This window comes from Vanellus vanellus, assembly GCF_965231255.1.
Source record: "Vanellus vanellus genome assembly, contig: HAP1_SCAFFOLD_1404, whole genome shotgun sequence".
Taxonomy (NCBI): domain Eukaryota; kingdom Metazoa; phylum Chordata; class Aves; order Charadriiformes; family Charadriidae; genus Vanellus; species Vanellus vanellus.
The window spans coordinates 2,859-13,504 of NW_028128552.1; the positions used below are offsets into that span (position 1 = coordinate 2,859).

The 10,646-nt window shown below is 50.9% G+C and overlaps 1 long non-coding RNA gene across 1 annotated transcript; it reads left to right on the forward strand.

Annotated features, from left to right (window-relative positions):
* Window positions 1–8,651: 8,651 nt before the first annotated feature.
* LOC309684174 lies at window positions 8,652–9,522 on the forward strand. Its single transcript, XR_014270279.1, has 4 exons — window positions 8,652–8,691; window positions 8,867–8,929; window positions 9,019–9,201; window positions 9,287–9,522. It is a non-coding gene; the product is annotated as an uncharacterized lncRNA (long non-coding RNA).
* Window positions 9,523–10,646: the final 1,124 nt, after the last annotated feature.

A 10,646-nucleotide genomic window follows, 5' to 3' on the forward strand; every position in this document is an offset into this window, starting at 1 on the left:
CCTGGTTTGTCTGTGACAGTAATCGGTAAGTAATCTCTTTGTCTTTTTCTTGACCTAAAAGCTTGTCTGCTGTAATTTCTCTCCCTCTCCTCTTTAATAATCCGTTTGCTTTTTAAATGTTATCACTAGGTGAACTTTTATTCAGTTAGCTATCCCCATTTTGTAATGTTTTCCTGTCTGCCTCTTACCCTGTCGCCATATCTCTCTCTCTGTTTACTTTTATGAAGTAGCCAATAGTCATTTATTAAGTGTTTTGTGCTGGTCATGTACCCTGTGGCTTTTAAAGATTTTTATTTAGTTTGCTGTCCCTATATTTTCATTTTTATTTATTTTTTGTCTAATTGCTCTTGCTTTTACCTTGTCCTTTCTATCTGCTTTTATCTCGTTGTCTGGTTTTATTTTAAACTTTTTTCTTCTTTCGTTAATGCTGACAGTTTTGACAATCTTCATTCTACGTGTCTGATTCAGTTAGCTGTTCATATTGTCTGGGTTTTTGCCTGTTTCCCTGTTTCTCTGTATTGCTTATCTTTTTTAATTTTTTCGTCTTTCCTTAGTGCCATCGCTTTTAAAATTCTCTTTTACATCTGTTTTAGTTTGCCGTTAATCTTTGTCTTTACTTCCCCTGTTGCCTATCGCTTTTTTATTGTCCTGGCTATGCCTACTTTTAGTCTCTTTGCCATTTTTTAAAAATTGTCTTCCTTTGTGCTACCGCTTTTTAGATTTTCTGCCTACTCCCGCATTTTAGTTTGCCATTGCTATTTTCTAATTTTTTCCTGGATTCTTTAATCACGGATAGTCTGAAGACTTTCTGTCCACATTTATCTCCTTTGCTGTCTCTATTTTTAATTATTTCTTGCCTTTCCTTAGTGCCCTCTATTTTTAAATTTTCTTTCTACGTCTTTGGAGATTGCCGTCGCTATTTATTGATTTTCTTTATTATTTACTCGATCCCCGATCAAATTTTCTGTCTGAGCTCTTTCCCTCAGACACCCATCCTCTCTTTGTTTGTGCCTCAGAGTTCTCTTATCGTCCTCTCTGCCATCTAGCGTGCTTCCATTTGGTCCCCAGCCTCTCCGGACTCCCTCCTCACGTCCCCGAGTCTTCCTTGGTCTCTCTCACCGTGTCGCAACACCTACGGATGCTTTCCAGGTTGCCCTTAGCATACGTTTAACTTTATCGCAGGCATCAACCCCCTCTCGTTCCCTCGGAAGAGCGCCTGAGTCCGTATCTGCGACCCAGAGTGGGAAACTGAAGTTTTCCCTAGTGTATGTAGCTAGATCAGCAAAGCCTTAGACCGCAAGATGTAACAGCAACGTAGCGAACTTTGGCGGAACTGCTTGTTCGCGCACGAACAGCTAGTAGTTTTGCATGACTTTGATACATTGTTACCTAAGTAACAATGAAATCTTGTAAGTCATAATAATGAAGATTGTATAGTTGACGTTATGAATTAGAGCGACTGTTTCGGTCAAGGGGAAACTATTATTCTTCGAAATGAAAAAAGGGACCGTTCTGCCCATAATCATCAGAAGACGGATGACATACCTCAACGGATGAGACAGAGAGATCCGGAAACTACAGAAGACGGTAAAATCACCCGCGCTAAAACTCCAGTCATCAAAGAGGACACACTAACCGTTGAACAATTTAATCGGTCAAGAGCCGCACTCGTCACGTTAACATGTGCCTGAATAGCTTACGCAATAGAATGTGAGGCTTTAAAAAGCACAGGAAAAGAACCCGCGGGGTCCCTCTTTGGAGGCCCCGAGCCGTTCATAAATCAACTTTGTGACCGAACCTGGGGCACAAGCTCTTTATTTACGGTCAGAGGCTAAGACGGGTTCCACCTAGATTCCTTTCTCAGGAGTTTAGAAAGGAAGGGGTTCCGGTCTGAACCTCGCGACTCCGGCGGGCAGGTGCTCCCAGACCGTTCCTCAAGACCCAGCCCAGTCCTTCCGTCCTCTCTTCCCTCGAGCTGTGCCTCTATTAGTTTCCTGGGCCTCCAATGACACGGTTACTCTGTTGAAAGTCAATCATCGTGTTCGCAGTCATTTTTCTGTCCCTCCGACTTCCGACACTTTCCCTGTGCTCCACATCCGTCTTGTTGCTCTTTAGGTGGGGCCATCCTTGAGCCGTAGAGCACTCGTTCTTCTACACTACCTAGGATTGAACATTCTGTCCCCTGCGACCCGAGACCATCTGTACTCCACTCAGAGGATCACCCGAGTTCCTCGTCGTCCCCAAGCCTTCTTTGGTCCCTCAGTCCTCATAGACACCCCTCTCCTCACCATCAAGATGCTTCCCGAGACCCTCCTCGATCTCCCCAGCACCTCTTAGCACTTAATCTCCCTTTCTTTCGGTCCGTCAGAGCCTCTGTTTTTTCTTTGCCGTACAACGCTCCGTTATTTTTCTGTCTGCTACTGAGGGTATAACCATTAGGTTCTTCTCTCGCTCATGCATTTGTAATTTGCCCAGATGCCGTCCTGGAACTCGGAAGCACCTGCCGTGGCTCTGAGCCTTCTTTTCTTACTCTGCCCCCTCCTAATGCCTCTACTCTCTATAGCCACGCGTTCCGAGTCCTTTCTCGTACTCCACAGCGCGCATAGAGCAGTTCAGCTTCCTTTGGGTAGTATTTTTTTGTGCGCCTCAGAGCGCCCTTAGCTTACTATATGCAATTTAGGAAGCCGTCTTTCTGCCCCCAGCGCCCTGACAGTATCCGTACTTTGTCGAACTCCCCTTCGGAGTTCCTCCTCCTTACTTTTGAGGCTTCTTTGAGCTCTCAGGCCCCTTGGGACTCCTCCGCTGCTCCCTCCGAGCTCTCCTGACACAACCGCTATGTCCCGGAGTCCCAGTTTAGTTCCGGAGGGCACTCCGCACCCCTCTTTTCCCCCAGAACGCTTCCCGAGTCCGCATCTGTTACTCTGGTCTGTCTGTTTGCTCTGTCACCCTCGGTCACCCTCCAGTCCGTCTCCAGGTCCTCGAGGACATCTGTATTTTGCTCAATTCCCTTTTGAGCTCGTCACATCTCCCCATCTCCTTTGGTCTCTTCGGCCCCTTTGGGACCTTTCTAATTCCTCTGACCGTGTCTCCTGTTCCGATAGAACTTTTGCCGAAACCATCTGTATGCTCCAGAGCCACCTGTTTGGTGTCTGTCTTATAGTCTGTTTCTATATCGTATCCGGCACCCTAAAGATGCCTATCGTCGGCTCAGGTCTCCTCTTAGGAAGCCCTCTTCTATTTCTATAGACATACTTCCCATGGTGGTTTTTGTTGTCTTTGGCAATTTATTTTTGTTCTAGGTACTCAGGTGTTACTTAGACTGCTTCATCCCATTTCCGATACTTTTATTGCATTTCCACATGTTTTGGTGCTTTCCGTCCTTTCGGACTCATCTAGATCCGTTAACGGTATCGGTCAAGGAGAGATCACGTAGGGCTCTAAATTATCAGCACTTTACAGTAAGTGACGTACGGTACAAGCAGAGATATTTTTGAGAAGGTTTTCTCACGGGATCTAGGTCCGTTTCGTCGTTCAGTCCTATGCAGAATATAATTCGGGCAGAAGGTAGGTAGTATGCACGTTGCCGCTAAAAGGAACGCACGACCCCGTAGCTCTGTATTTGGTTTAAAAGGAAACTCAAGCACCTTAATTTTGTCGATAATGTCATTATTACATTTAGTAAACTAGCGTCTTTTCGGGCTTAGTATGATTTTTAATTCTTTCTATCTACGCAATGGAACAATTCAGTGGAATTACCTACCCGGTCCCGTCTCCGGCACCGTCGCTGCAGTCCCGGTAGAAACGCAGATATCGGCCTTTCTCGTAAGCGCCGCTGTCCCCGATCGCTCCCTCACGTGCCGTAAACTTAAGGCTGACGAGGAAAGGAGCTGTGACCCCCACGGCAGCCTTTATGCCTTCTGCTGGTTCGTCCCACCCCTTCCCGGGGGGTTGTGGGAAGGGTGGTAGGCGGGGCCCGGGGTATATGAGCCACAGCCTCTGCTGAGTGAGCTCATTCTGCCGTTGGGTGTCTGTGGTGTAGGTCCTTTGCTGATCCTGAGATGAAATACATTTTTGGATCCAGCTCAGCTATTTGGGTAGGTGTGCGTTCACATTTAGAGAAAGACCAATAGTAACTAGTAGGAAAGACTTTCTAGACCAGTTCAAGTTCAGCAGCATATTTAATAGAAAGTAAACTTGTTATTTATTTTTATTTTTTTGGTTTTTTTTTTTTTTTTTTTTTTTTTAAGGTCAGTAATTTAGTATTGAGCATACAGGGATGGTAAGATGGTTTAATAGCATGTTCTTTTTTTTTTTTTTCCAGGTGCACTGCGTCTACCTGGAATTCCTGACATAATTGGAGATGGAACTCTGTGGGTTTTTCTCACCGGTTTTGTTACATACAGCGTAAGTTGCCGATATAAATTTTCATAGTAGGAGCAACGATAAGATGATTTAGCGGGCGCTCGGGTGAGCATGTCGTATACATCCGTACATGGGGAGTTAGCATTTCTCGAGAAAGTAGGAGAGATTTAATGTACAGCGGTTTTCACTTGTTTTGTGGGTTTGTAATGCAGCCTGGAGTCCGTGGCAAGAAAGGAGCTGCCTGCAGGGCACGGCTCGGAAGAGCAGCTCCCGAGGGGTAGCTGACAAGAGGGGGTTCAGAGGCACTCATACAGGGCGGGAGTTGTGTGGAAGAAGCGGGGTTCATTCTCTGTCAATTCAGGAGAAGGGATGGAGTTTCTGAACTTTCGGGACAGGGGCAACGGAGGCAGGTTCATTACCTTTTTTAGATATTTTTGCATTTTGGTTTGGGTGTCGTTAAGGTGTGTTACTTTGCGGTTTCTTGCATTCGTGGTGGGCTGGGTAGTATCTAGGAGGAGTACGTTTCCGGTGATTTTATCCAAGCGTAATGGTAATTTTGTGTTTTTTTGGTGTCTTAGGTACTGTATAGAATTGTCGCTTCTGGCTCTGGATTTGGTTTGTGTTTTTTTTTTTTATCTCTTTTGCAGGTGATGGATGCAGTCAATTGCAGGAATTTAACGGCTAGCTGTTTTTCGCGTGTGAAGTCAAGGATGGACTCAGACCCCTGGCCCTTTGAAAGATGAGTTGAGGAACGGGCGCAGAAGAGGGGACAACGGAGACAACTGTGGGAAAGGATTTGTAAAGTTAGCGTAGGGTAGAGGGCTGTCGCGGAGCAGTCCCCTCTGGGCAGTTAAAGGGAGCGGGTTACTCTCCAGCCCGACGGTAGCGTGTGCCGGGCAGGGTGGATACAGCCTTTGTCTGTGGTCTTATCTGTGTAGTCTGTCTTTGGTGTCTTAGACCTTTGTCTGTTCTCGACGTTGGATTTATGCTCAAGCAGCAAGGCACGGCGCCTCGGGCGGCACCCCGCAGTCTCAAACACCTGTATTCATCGGCATAGCGCCAGTCGGGTGCCGCGTTTCTTGCATGAGAAGCCTAAAGCGTGGATAGGTGCGGTGCCACGGAAGTGTCTGGACGGTCCTCGTTTGCGGCGCGGTTCCCAGCTGCGTGAGCAGCTCTGTTCTCTGGCCGTCCGTTTTCAGGGCGCAGGCCTTCTGTCCCGCATCATTGCGCTCTTAGGTCTTGAAGTCCGGTTTCCCGCATGTACATCTTCTCAGTTTGGCGAGTAACTTCTTGTCACGGGTCGTGACGTTCTGCACGTTCTCTGGGGTTTCCGTCGAGGCCCCTCACTTCACCGTTACGATCTCGCGCGTCACTTTGCTCGATGACGTCTTTGTTCGTGGTGGCGTCACTTTGCTCGATGACGTCTTTGTTCGTGGTGGCGTCACTTTGCTCGATGACGTCTTTGTTCGTGGTGGCGTCACTTTGCTCGATGACGTCTTTGTTCGTGGTGGCGTCACTTTGCTCGATGACGTCTTTGTTCGTGGTGGCGTCACTTTCGCTGAGAGTTTTCTCTCATCTTTGAGGTTCATTGTAGGATTTTGTGTAGTGTCAGTGTGTCCATCCGTGCGTGTGTGGCTCGGAGCCGCCCTGCCCGGGGGTGTGGAGTCGGGGGTAGGTGGGTCCGCAGAAAGAGTGTGTGGTGAACCCAGCCATCGGGCTAGGCTGTTGGGGCCGAGGGGGTCCGGTCACGTGGATCGAGTAGCCATCGGAGGGCTGCGTGGGCAGCTTTTGTTGGTAATGTTCTAAGGGGGGCAGCAGAGCTAAGTGGGAGAGGCCGTTCAGCAGTAGCGACGGAGATTGCCTCTCCAAGGTATTGAGGCCGCTCTGTGTGGCGTTTAAGATTAGCGGCCTTTGGTTCTGGCAGGCTGTAGTTGGGCTGTAGATGGCATTTGTCAATGGGAACACTTGTCATTATGAAGCTATCTCTCCGCCTCCAGGTGACTAAATTTGATTTTTTTTTTTTTTTTTTTTCTTTTTTCAGGTGCAGGGGGACGCACCGTGTGGGGCGACGTAGGAGAGCCGAGCGGAGCTCTGTCAGAAGGCCGGTAAGTGCGTGGTCTTAGAGGGAAGCTGTGACCGGTGGCTCTGTGATGACTACGTGAGGGTATTTTTCCGTTTCAGTTGGAAGCTTGAAGCAACGAGAGCCGTGTGATACGGGCACCGGGGCTGATTCTGTCCGGGTAAGCTGTGATCGGTGAGTGATTGGGTAGCAGTTAGTTGTTTGGGTGTTGTATTGCCAGCGAAGCGATAAGCGACTGGTGTTGTTTGGTTTTTACAGGTGGCGCGCAAGGGTGAAGACGGTGACCCGAAGTGGCGGAGGACGGGCCGGCGAGTTGTCGCGGTGAAGGGGCGGGAGATGAGAATCGGTGGCCAGGGGCTACGGTTGCGGGCAGTGTCTCGGCACGTGCTGTATCGCTGGGGTTTTTGCAGGTGCCGCAAGCAGGCTCGGTGGGGTGGTGCCGCGTGCTGATGAGCCGTAGGAGCAGGCGAGGGGCTTGCGGGCAGGGTAGGTGTCTCGTAACCAAGTATGGCGTGGTAGCTCAGTGAAGCGTTTCCCTTTGGAATTTGCAGGTGCCGTGCAGGCTGCCTTTGGAATCGGAGGAGAATTTTAGGTGAGCTGTGTTGTAGAGAGGAGGCGCCTGGGGCTGGTGAGTTATTTAAGTGCAATTGTAACTTTGTGTCTCTCGGGCACTACAAGGAACGAGCACCAGAGCCTGTGGACGGCGGCCTTAGTGGAGAGCAGGCGAGTGGAATGCCACGGCGCATCTGAGCTGGGGATGGCGCAGGAAAAGTGCGTGTTGACCGTTGACGCTGTTGTCTGTAGATTCCTGTGTGGTTTTTTTGTTTGACCAATTTTTTTTTTCCCTCTTTTTTTTCTTTCAGATGATGAAGAGAAACCTGGTGAATGCAGGATGAATCCCCTTGGTTTCCTGTGGTGTTTTTCTTGTTGAGGATGGCTTCAGACCCATCACTCTTGGAAAGATAAGGTGAGGAAGCCACGAGCCACGGAGCTCGAAGCTGAGGGACAAGTTTTGGAGTCACAGGGACGGCTTTTAAAGTTAGCGTAGGGCAGAGGGCTGTCGCGGAGCAGTCCCCTTTGGGCAGGTAAAGGGAGCGGGTTACTCGTCAGCCCGACGGTAGCGTGTGCCGGGCAGGGCGATTCCAGTCTGTGTCTGCGGTGTCATCGGTGCGGTCTGTCTTCGGTGTCTTAGACCTTCGTCGGATCTCGATGTCGGGTTTGCGCCCCAGCAGTAAGGCACGGCGCCTCGGGCGGCACCCCGCAGTCTCAAACACCTGTATTCATCGGCATAGCGCCAGTCGGGCGCCGCTTTTCTTGCATGAAAGGCCTAAAGCGTGGATAGGTGCGGTGCCACGGAAGTGTCTGGACGGTCCTCGTTTGCGGCGCGGTTCCCAGCTGCGTGAGCAGCTTTGTTCTCTGGCTGTCCGTTCTCAGGGCGCGGGCCTTCTGTCCCGCATCGTTGCGCTCTTAGGTCTTGAAGCCCGGTTTCCCGCATGTACGTCTTCTCAGTTTGGCGAGTAACTTCTTGTCGCGGGTCGTGACGTTCTGCACGTTCTTCGGGGTTTCCGTCGAGGCCCCTCACTTCACCGTTACGATCTCGCGCGTCATTTTGCTCGATGATGTCTTTGTTCGAGGGGGCGTCACTTTCGCTCAGAGTTTTCTCTCATCTTTGAGGTTCACTGTAGGATTTCGTGTAGTGTCAGTGTGTCCATCCGTGCGTGTGTGGCTCGGAGCCGCCCTGCCCGGGGGTGTGGAGTCAGGGGTAGGTGGGTCGGCAGAAAGTGTGTGGTGAACCCAGCGATCGGGCTAGGCTGTTGGGGCCGAGGGGGTCCGATCATGTGGGATCGAGTAGCCATCGGCAGGCTGTACGGACAGCTCTTCCATCAGCGGTTTTTGAGATGAGCAGCAACATGTTGAACATGCTGGTCAGCAGTAGTGCAGGAGTCTGCACCTCAAAGACAAAAAAAGGCTGCTTCGTGTGGCACTTTGAGTATGGGATAACGTTATATTTTTATGGCAGGCTGTGTTGGTGTCTAGATAGTATTTGTAAATGGGAATGCGACCGTTGGAATGAGGAAGCCATCGCTTCCCATCCAGGTGACTTGTTTGATGTTGTTTTTCAGATGCAGAGGGAGAAGCTGCGCAGGGCGACGTAACAGAGCCGAGCGGAGCACTATAAGAAGGCGGGTCGCCATGTGCGGCGTTAGAGGGAAGATGTGACCGGTGGTTCTATGACAGCGTGTGTGTGTGTGCGTGTGTGTGTTGTTTTTTTTTCTTTTTTTTTTTCCCGAATTGAATCCTTGATGCGATGAGCTGACTCAGTGGCCGACTCGGTCCAGGTGACCGGCGATCGGTGGGCTGAAGTATCGGTCCTTTTTCAGGCTGGTCAAGTTGTAAGGAACCCGTGCCGTTTGTGCTTTACAGGTGGGGCGCAAGACCCAGGGCTGCAACCCAAAGTGACGGAGGATGGGCCGGAAAGTTGTCAAGGTCAAGAAGCGGGACACGGGAATTTTTATCCACGGCCTGAAGTTTCAGAGTGTATCTCAGCACGTGTTGCTTTGCTTGTGTTCTTGCAGGTGCCGCGCACAGGCTGAGATGGGCGATGCTGCACGCCGATGAGCAGTTCTAGCCGGCGAGGCCAGCGCAGGCCCCATCGGTGTCTAATAGCAAAGTGTCACGTGGCAGCTCAGTGAAGCGTTTCTCCCTTTTAATCTGCAGGCATTGTGCGGGTCGCCTTTGGGAGCGGATGAGGGTTTGAGGTGAGCCGGGTAGTCGAGAGGAGGCGTGCGGGGCCGGTGACTTCTTGGGAGCGCAAGAATAATTTTGAGTCTCTCGGTGTTTTAGGTGTCACTAATGATGACTCGCCGCACGGGAGAAGAAGCGGAAGGATGTCAAGGAGGATTCTAAACCTGCTCAAGTGACTCGGATCTGGGGTGTAGAGGAACACGTATACCATCCTAATTGTTGTTTAGTCTTGTCTGCTTGACAGGCAGACCATCTGCGTTTTGATAACACAGGCCTGCGAGAGACTCAGAAGCACCTTGTTGGCCAAGCTTGAGATTCCCGCCCCCCTGTGGAAAGGGCAAAGCGTGGCAGTGAAATTTGGCTGTGGCAATCCCCGATATACAGGTGTAAACAGCCCATTTGGCGATGCTCTAGCACAGACGGATCGATGCCTGGATCTGCGCTCGTGTGCCTCTGCCCGGGCCCCCCTTTGGGAATTTCCCGGCTGGCGGTGTAATGACAAAATACTTACTCGTCACACTTCACCTGTGTTTTTGTGGCTCTTCCCGCGGCCTTCCCGTGCCCGCTCACACGCAGCCGCAGCATTTGACTTTGGAGTTGACACGGAGCAGGTAAGCAGAAACGCAGCGGCGCTTCTGAGGAGGGGCGTGTTGCGGTAAAGGTCCGTGTTGACTGACGCGATGCCGACTGACCGCACTCTTGTGTGGGGTTTGGGTATGTCTTTAAAGGTGACGAAGAGGATCCTGGCGACTGCAGGACGAATTCCGTTGGCGGACTGCGGTTTTCCTCGTTGCGAATGGATTAAGCCTCCCGGCCCTCTGAAAGATAAGTCGAGGGAGCGGCATCGCAGTGTGGTCGGGGGAAGGAGGGGACGAGGTCGGCAATTGCAGGGACAGGTATTAAAGGTAGCGTAGGGCAGAGGGCTGTCCAGGAGCGGTCCCCTTTGGGTGGGTAAAGGGGCAGCGGGTTACGCGTCAGCACGACGCTAGCGTGTGCCGGGCAGGGCGGTTCCAGCCTGTGTCTGTTGTCGTACAGTCTGTGTGATACGTCTTCCGTGTTGTAGAGCTTCGTCCGTTCTTAATGTCGTCGTTGCGCTTTGCACGAGGAGCACGACACGTGCCTCGTGTGCAGCCCGTGGGGCTTGATCGGCAGTACTCATCAGCATGGCGCCAATCGGGTGTCACTCTCGTCGCTTTATGAGCTTAAAGTGTGGATCGGTCTTGAGCCTCAGAAGGCTTTTCGGTCGCCCCGCTTTTGTAGCATTGTTCCCGGCTGCACGAGCAGCTCTGCTCTCTACCCATCCATTTTCCGGGACCGGGTGTCGTTCCCTTCATCCTCATGTTCTTCTGTGTCGAAGCCGGGCTTCCCGCACATACGTCATCTCGGTTTTGAGAGTCACTTCTCGTCACGGGCCCCGACGGTCTACTCTTTCTTTTGCGTGTTTCCCAGAGCGTCCTCA